This window comes from Vombatus ursinus, unplaced genomic scaffold (assembly GCF_900497805.2).
Source record: "Vombatus ursinus unplaced genomic scaffold, bare-nosed wombat genome assembly UNPS02004428.1, whole genome shotgun sequence".
In the NCBI taxonomy this organism is placed as follows: Eukaryota; Metazoa; Chordata; class Mammalia; order Diprotodontia; family Vombatidae; genus Vombatus; species Vombatus ursinus.
In genome coordinates, this window is record NW_020944206.1 from 430,548 (window position 1) to 440,244 (window position 9,697).

Consider the following 9,697-nt stretch of genomic DNA (forward strand, 5'->3'; position numbering starts at 1 on the left):
GCCAGGCTTCTTGCATATTTGCCCCTCCTTGCCATGTATGGTCTAGTCACATTGGCCTCCTTGTTATTGCTCCAGCATGGCCCTCCTCCCATCTTTGTACTTTTGCAGTGGCTTTCCCTCCTGCCTGGATTGCTCTTTCTCCTCTCCTTCATAGAATCTTTAGATTTCATACTTAATTCAACTGCCACCTACTACTGCAGGCCTTTCCTAATCTCTGCAGCTGCTGGTGTCTTGATCTTTGAGAAAACTTTCCATGTACTCTGCACATTATGTTGTATGTACTGTTTTTATATCTGTTGGCTCCTCCTTTAGGGTGGAAGCCCTTTGAGCCCAAGGACTCTGTTTGTCCTTCATATCTCTAGCCCTCAGCATAGAGCCAGGCATTGAGTAAGCCCTTAAGAAATTCATGTTGCTTCACTGAGCTATAGGATTCCCTTGATTTACTAAGAGCCCATGACAATATGAAAGAGAGAGAAAGAGGGAGGGAGGGAGACACACACGCAAACACAAGGTTAGTCTGGCAAGACCTGTTCCTAAGAAAGCCTCAAACTCCTCTTTGGTCTCCAATTCCTACGCATCTCTTTAATTAAAACCTACAATTTTGCTGAGAATCAAGTTTAACCTCATTGGCCTATAATTTGGTAACTAGAGTCTCTTCAATTAAAAAAAAAATTGGAATAGTTGTCCTTCAATCCTATGTTGCCTTTCCCTTTCTCCATCACTTTATAGAAAAATCACTGACAGTGACTCATTAGTCACATCTCTCAGTTTCACTATCTTGGAAAGTGTGTCTTTAGTGCCTGGTGACCTGGGATTTATCCAGTGCATCCAGGTGCCCTCTGACCATGTCCCTCTTCCTCACACATTTCACAGAACTGTAGACCTTCAGTATTGGAAGAAAGCTCAAGGACGATGAGGTCCAACTTTTTCCTGAGTAACAGTTCCCTCTCTACCATCCCTGAGAAGTGGTCCCTGAGCCTTTGATGGAAGATTTCCCATGAAGCCTCACTGCCCACTCTGCTCTGGCCCAGCTCTCCTTGTTAGAGGAACCTTTCATTCCCTGCAGCCCAAATGGGCCTCCTGCCCATTGCTCCCAATGCTGCCCTTTGGGGCCAAACAGCAGAAATAATCTTGCATTTGTTTTCCGTAGTTCCTTTTAGGCTATTTTACTTTTTGCAAAGAAATAGAGGAAATCCAAGCCAATGTTTTTACTTTTGCATCTCAGGGGGAGAATACATCTTCATTTCACAATATCAACTTTGAAGCTATTTGTCAACTAAAATCCATGTTTACCTATATTCCTATGAAATATTTAGAAAGGTAGGATGGGTGTTATTTTGAAATAACTTTCTGTGGAGCCCATGACAATATAAAAGAATATAATGAGAGGCTCACCATAGCTCACAGCAGTGAGATGATGTCTGAAGTACTTTGAGGTTTCCAGGAGAGGTGTGTCTTGCCACCATACCCTCACATCAAAAAAAAAACCCCAAAACTCACTTTTAAATAACTTCCTTTCTTAGGTTCCATTTAAATTTGACCACGTATCTCTTCTTTATGTTCAGACCTATGGAGTCTTTTAAGAAGAATTGATGGCTACTGGTCCATTGAGACAATTACTGGTATAATACTGGAGGCCTCAGGAAAGAGCTACTTAGAATTCTTTCTTTCTCTATCAGCTTGTTGGAGAGTTTTATCTGCCTGCAGATCTGCTAGACCTACAAGAGGCTTCAGGGGATGACATTCTATCTTTGTATCTTCCAGACATTTCAGTCTTGGTCCTCTCATTTAGCCGCTACAGTCACTAACCTGTGGGTATCTTTTTTATAAAGTTACTTGAAGAATGAAAAGATGAACATCTGAGATTGTCCTCAACGAAAGCCATCTCCAGTCTAGCTGGAGAGTGGCCTTCTGAGGCATCGGGTTATGGCGGGAAGCACAACCTGTTTGTTGTTGTTCAGTCGTTTCAGTCATGTCTGACTCTTTGTGGACCCATTTGAGGTTTTCTTGGCATTTCCTTTTCCAGCTCATTTGACAGATGAATGAGGCAAACAAGGTACAGTGACTTGCCCAGGGTCACACAGCTAGTTAGTGTCTGAGGCCAGATTGGAACTCAGGAAGAGGAGTATTCCTGACTTCAGGCCTAGTGCTCTATCCGCTGCACCACCTAGCTTCCCTAAAGCTCAATCTAATAACCAACAAATGCAATTATCTTTTTTTATTAGTGAATTCTATCTCAGAAGATTGTGATTGAATACTCTGGGAATGAATGAAACTTAAGTACTACTCTACTTGGATAAAGTGCACTATTTTTCTGTGACCGATTCTCCTGTTATCTCACTGTGCAGGGCATGGAGAACCATATATCATTTCTCATCCATTTGCACCTTGCCTGTGTTAATCATAAGAATGTTTAATTACTTACAAAGGAAGGTTTTATTTTACTGGTCCATTTTCATGGAATCATCCTGAGCCTGTTCACCCTAAGATGCCTGCTGGCCTATTTTATTATACATCTGATCCTGGAGAGGGCTACAGGAGCTGATGACAGTGTCTTTATGCAGGAGAATATTCATGAAAGATCTGAGAAATCCTTTATTTACATAAGCATGGGGGTGGAAAAGTGCCCTCTCCAGGGGCTGTGGCTGCTAATTAGTCAGGAGGGCTTCATTCTAATTGTCCTTTTCTGAAAGTCATCATTAGAAAGTCCATTGGCACCTGAGCTTCTGTAGATGTCTTGGCCCACAAATGATCCTGGAGAGATACTAATGAGAACGTGGAGCTATTTTTCATGAAGGGCGGGAGAGATGAATTCACTGCCTGTCGTGGGTGAAGAGGCCCTCCCTCTCAGAGCCCCTGCTGCCTGTGGCCTGTCACAGCCCAGGAACCTCAGGGACTTGGCCTGGTGGCCCAGAGAACGGCTACTGGGCCCTCAGGCTCCTCTCTACAAACTCCCTTCAGTTGAGTGGCTTTCCTTTTGTTCTTCTACCTGCTACCATCTCTGATCTCTGTGCTTTTACCCACTGGAATATACTTCCTTCGCACTTCTGCTTCATACCATCTCTCTCTTCCAAGCCACATCAGGTGCCACCTTCTAGAGCAGAGCTTCATCGCCTTTTGTCCTTTTGTGGACCCCCTTGGCAGGCTGAGGACGCTTGACTCCCCTTCCAGAAGAATACTTTTAAGGGAACAGGACAGCGAAAGCAACCAAATGGGTTGAAATAGAATAATCAAAGGGCAACTAGGTGGCACAGTGGATAGAGCACTGGCCCTGAAGTCAGGAGGACCTGAGTTCAAATCCAGCCTCAGACCAAACACTTGACACTTACTAGCTGTGTGACCCTGGGCAAGTCACTTAACCCCAATTGCCTAAAAAATTAAAAACAAAAAAGAAATAGCATGATCAATATTCTGCAATGCTAAGTGCAAGGAGACGAGCCCTGACTGGCCTTTTCCTCTTCTCCACAAGTCCCTAGCAGTTACTCTGGTGCCCTGGTCTTGAGGGCAAGTGAGGAATGGTCCAGGCATTAGCTTCTTTGAAGGAGACATCATGGAGATGTCAGGGGAGATCTCAGTCTTGATGTGTGAGGCAGCCATGTTGTCCTTTTTGGGCGTTTGCCAATTGTATACATTTCTGAATTACTTGTGGACACTGCAGTGGCTTGTCCCACGTAGATGTGACCCTCTTCTCCTGCACCTCATGCTACTCCTAGGAGTCTGGGTTCTGCCATTGGCCACTGCCCTGTTCCTTTTCCCCCTGGAGTATGACTGTTGCTACTGCCACCAAGTAAGAAAGACTTTCTTTTGATTGGCTCATTATCATGAAATCACCCTGGGATCCTTCATCATGATTGCAGGGGCCCCCCTCTGTTACCAGAGGTGGGTGCCATTCCACAAATGACAGTGGAGAGATACAAATGAGAACAATCCATGAAATCATAAAAAAATATCTTTAGGTGGGAGATTTGGTGAATTTTCATGAGAAATGATTAGTTTATATTTAACATGGAAAAATTACAAGTGTGCTGAAATACAATTGATTAGACTGTTTCCCTAACACAGGCCCCTAGCTCCATAGAGAAGCCCTCTCCCAAACGGCCAGCCAAATTCATCTTTCCCAGTGAGGCAGGTTCTTGTCTCCTCAACCATTCACCAAAGCTCAGACAGCATCCCCTCAGCAGCAGAAGTAGCTTTCCTAGGGACAGGCTCTTGGGCTCCCATGGGCACTTCTCATTCTGGCACCAAACTCCTGGGCTGATGGAGAAATGTCTGGATCACTGGTTGCGACCTATGAAAAACAGAAATTCTTTCCACTTGTCATGTCTGGGAGAAAGAGGTCCCCTGTCAAGGTAGGGACATTCTCCTGGATCTACATGTCTCTCCCTTTCCAAGCATAGTCCTGGGGTCCAATTAATCTTTTTAAAGCACAGATCTCACCATGTCACCACCTCCCTCACCAGCACTCCCTTCAATAAACTCCAGTGGCTCCCTCTTACCACTAGGATCAGATAGAAAAGCCTCTGTTTGCCCTTCACAATCTGTACTCATCCTACCTTTCCGGTCTCATTACTCCATACTCCCCTCCCACCTGCACACACTGTGAGATCTAAGGCCACGGGCCTTCTTGCTGCTGCGTGCACAGACAGTCTGGTCTCTGTTCATTTGCATTGGCTGTGTTCCATTCCTAGGATTTTCACCCTCCTCCTCTCCATCTCTTTTCCTCCTTAGCTTCCTTCAAGTCCCAGCTAAAATCCCACCTTCTACAGGAAGCCTTTCCTGATTCTGCTTGATGTTAGTGCCTTCCTTTGGTCAATTCTTTTCAGTTTATCCTGTCTGGAGCTTGTTGGCACACAGAGTTGTTGGCATGTTTTCTTCCTCTTTAGACAGGACACTTTGAGGTCAGGAACTGTCTTTTGTCTTTCTTGTATCTTGGGGCTTAACACAGTGCCTGGCACAGAGCCCTTCATAAATGCTCTAGTCAGATACATGGGGAAAGGAAGGAAGGAAAGACGGGAGGGAATGAGCATTTCTGAAGCACCTACTACGTGCCAGGCACTGCGCTAAGTGCTTTACAAACATCATCTCATTTGATCCGTGCAACAACCCTGGGAGGTAGGTGCTATTATTTTTAAAAATTTTTTATTAATTTATTTTGATTTATCAACAATCACTTTTGTAAGTTTTTGAGTTTAAAATTTTTCTCCCTGTCCCTCCCCAGGACGGCAGTAGATGCGATTATTATCCTGATTTTATAGTTGAGGCAAACAGAGGTAAAATGACTTGTCCAGGGTCACACAGCTAGTGTCTGAGACTTGATTTAAACTCAGGTCTAGAGCCCTATACACTGGCCAGCTAGTCACCTCTAAGGAGAGAGGCTCTTCATTTTCATCAGCCAATCACAGCCTTCTTCCTGGGCTAATGAAGTGGTGCACTGTCAGCCAATGGACTCCCATAGTTGTTTTTTTTTTTCTTTATTTGAAGGCAGTCGGGGGTTAAGTGATTTGCCCAAGGTCACACAGCTGGTATGTGTCAAGTATCTCAAGGCAGATTTGAAGTTAGGTCCTCCTGACTCCAGGGCCACAGTTGTTTCAAATAGACCAATGGGCAATTTTTTCTCCTTTTTTCATGCCTTTTCACAACCTTTAGGAAAATGGATGCAAAGCCCACACTTTCACTGTAGTAAAAATTACTTTAACAAGATGTCCTGGGGATTAAGGAGTGACCTTTGAGATTCTAGACCACTGAAAGTAGAGCTGAGGTCTCTGAAAGGGAGAGAAGATAGAGCATAATAATTTGAGAAGATGGCAGGATCAAATTAAAAAAAAATTTAAAGGATGAAGGAAATCACATTTGTAGGCAGCAGAGGAAGGGGCTAATGGATAAGAAGAGATTGAAGATGAAAGAGAGAGATTGTGGTTGAAGGGGCAAACTCCTGCAGGAAACAGGAAGGGGTGCTATCAAGGTGACAAATAAAGGAGTTGACTCAGATGAGAAAATTTACCACCTTGAAGAAAGAAGTAAGGTAGGAGAGAATATAGGAAAATATAGGGAGACTTCGACATATGAAATAAAGAAGAAGACAGAGCTCAAGAGTATGGCTTCTGTTTTCTTAATAAAGTAGGAGGCCAGGTTCTCTGCTAAGAAGTAGGGAGGGTTGTGTAATGGGCTTAAGGAAAGGAGAATAGGTTTGGGATTCCCTACAAGGAATGATAGTCACCAGAGAAAGACCCTGTTAATGATATTGGACTTTCTGTCAAGATCCTGGTAGCACAAGAGAATGTGTTCTCAGGAGAGATGTTTTGCACCAGTTGTTACACTGTTGTTGTTTGTCCTTCATTTTTGACTAGGACTGATGCCATCAAATGGTGATGTCTTGACTCATGAGTGAATTAGATTTAAGTGAAGCATCGTTGCACAAACTCAGCAACCTCATTCTCTCTTCAAGAGTCATTGAAGTCCAGTGGCAAGACAAAAGTCAGGGTGACTGGCAATGGCCCGGCATGCAGTGATGACCCTGGTTGGTGTCTTTGATGTTTGACCAAGCTCTAAACTCTCCATAGTGCCTGCTTCAGCCACCTTCATGGCCATTGGAACATATTTTTTTTTTTGTTCACCCATTCCACCAGGGGAAGTTTTCACATGCTTGGGGTAGACATACTCTTAATTCACCAATGGGTTTGTGGCCCATCAGTTACTCTCACCATGGTTTAGCCCGTCTGCTGGAGTGTGGCATGCTACAGCTTCTGGGAGCCACAGGTGAGAGTTGGGGGAGAGGTAGACACCAAAGGTGGGTGAGCAGCCCTGAAAAGGCTTAGCAGCCCTCACACCAGAGGTGCTCGCCCTCCCTGAACACCACGTACACACTATTGTTACTCTATCACTTTAGTGAAGTCCAGTCTCTAAAAGCTAATTAAGTCAGGCTGGCTAATTGATATCAACTGATAATCGGTGGGGGAAACACACTGTAGGAGACTTGTCCCAAGCTCCTTAGGGTCCCTTAGAACCCTGAGGGGAGAAGTAGTTTTGTTCTGGGAACCGAAGCTGTCTGTGGAAGTGGGGTTTAGAGAAGTGAAACCAGAGCTTTTGCTACATGGGAGTTTATCATTTGTTAGTTTATGGAAGATACTGAATGTCTGGTGTAAAGTTCTGACTACCTGATTACATCTTGCTGAGTACTGGGTAGGTGCCAACTTTTTGCAAACTTCAGTGTTAGGTTGCCCAGTTTCTACCATTTCCTTCCATAATCTTTGTCAAACAATATATCTGGGCTCCGTAAACATAACCTTTGTGTACCTTCTGGTAGCAGTGACCTGGTCCTGTATCACCATCATTTTTGTACACCCTCCATTTCTAGAAACCAGTCTGCACGTGACTCATCTATTTGTTCAACACTTCTTTGTAGATGTATTGTTGCTTATGTTTGGGTGGATGCTGCCCACGAAGGACCTTTTGATTTAACTCTTAGATCATAGATATTTCATCCACTTTATCTAGATGTGATGATTATATTATCAACTCTTTCTCGTGTTTTTCAATGGATTTCAGAGTGATCTGCTATCATTGTCTTGTATTTAATATTGTATGGAGTATTGCACAGGTGGAGACTATAATTCTCATTTCTTTCTCCCTCTCCTTTTCCTCTTCCTTCTCCCATTTCATTGGTGGGCAAAATGCCCAGTATGAAATTTTCCTTCTCCCATGAAAATTAGCATCTCATTTATAACTTCCCATCTTAGATAATTGACTAGCTCACTGAGAGGTTAAGTCACCCTTGGCCATCTAGCTAGTATATGTCTGAAGCAGGACCTGAATCCAACTCCTGACTCCATGGCCAGCTTGCTCTCTCCAGGGTAATATGCGTTCTCTTCTCATTATTGTCACTAATTATTGATGCTGGTGGTGCTGCTGCTGCATATGAATAGTCATGAGAGTCAAGGGGATGTAATGTGTAGTGGAAAGAGTTCATTTTGGAGTCAGGAAGACCCATATTGAAATCCTACATCTGCCTTTATTGGTGTTAGGAAAGTTAGGTAACTTCCCAGCACCCCAGGCAGATCTGGAAGATTTTAAATTTCAGAAATGCTTTGCATCTGTTGGAGGAGTTTCCCCTCAATGAGTGCCCTACACCAATAACATTGGAAGTCCAAACAAAAAAAAAAGTATGGACATATTTATAGCCACACATGTATTTGTATAATTCATTCACATATACATATATATGTACATGTGCACAAATACAACCACATATGAGGCATACATATATACATGTGTGTATGTAATGATGCACACATAAATATATATACATACATATGCACAATGCATATTCAACTCAATAAAACAGTAAAAGTGTATACATATATATGTATTTTTCAAAATCAAACTTTCTTTTACTTATCATAGAAAATAAAAGTAGATGTTCAAAGGAAAAATCACAGTTGCATGTAATAGAGTCTTGGATTCACTCTTTGACATTGAGAAGAATACCAATCAGCTATGTTGTTTTTTTCCAAATAAATTTATGGATGTTTTCGAAAAGCAGCTCATTCAGGAGATGGCTCTTGTGGGGGAATACAGAGAAAGCAAACAGAGTCAGAAGAGAGATGAAATACATCAAGGAAATATAGAGCCGCCCAAGATTTGAGAGACAAAGAGATTCCTATTCATGGCCCATTCTCTGTTAATAAAATTTTCACTTCTCTCCTCTTATAAACAGAGAAGGAACAGGCAAAGAAGAAAGAACAACCAGCAGAGTTTTCACTCCTACATGGCCCCCTAGCAAACCGACTCACAAAGGAAATGCACTTGGGAGAATTGAGGGGTTATTTAATAAAAGATCCAATGATACCGAAGCTCAGAAGATTTTTTTTTCTGCCTCTCCAGAGAGCAGAGACAACCAAGCTTCCATTGCTCTATACTGGAATTGCCCCCAGACAGTACGGAAGTATTAGTTAATAATGGTGTTCTTCTGCTGAGTGAGGATAAGTAGCCAAAAATGTGTAGCATCTGCTGGGCTCAGTCTTACAAACAGCTATGCCGTTTTAGAAAATGTCAAAATTGCTGAGTGACGTCCCAGTCCTCCCTTTCCATTTGCTCCTTAGAATGAGAAGGGCGCCAACAGTGACATTGTTCATTTGAGGACTAATTTTGAAGTCAATGAAAAGATAGCTTACAAATTTGGAACGGTCTATTATACATATTCTTCCTTGTGTCTGCTCCTTCTATCAGGGAAGAGTGCAATATCTCTGCACCATAGTAGATATTTTCTTTTTCTTTTTTTTTTGGGCTAGACAATGGGGTTAAGTGACTTGCCCAGGGTCACACAGCTAGTAAGTGTTATGTGTCTGAGGCCGGATTTGAACTCAGGTCCTCCTGAATCCAGGGCCGGTGTTCTATCCACTGTGCCACCTAGCTGCCCCATAGTAGATATTCTCTAAGAATTGATATGACTAAAAAAGGTCATCAATCTTTATCCAACTTGTTGATGGACCTCTCTGATCTGAGCTAGGCTGGTCCTCAAGGAATAGCCCTAAAATCCATCATTGGTCCTGTACTTTACACTCGTTAGCACCTGCTTTTATGGCATTAGCGTAGCCCTTGCGAATCCAGGGTCACTTCCACACTTGGAAGAGATTGGCAAGGAAATACAGCTTTAAAATCTTTATGGATATATTTTGGTTTCACATGGTCTTTTTTTCTC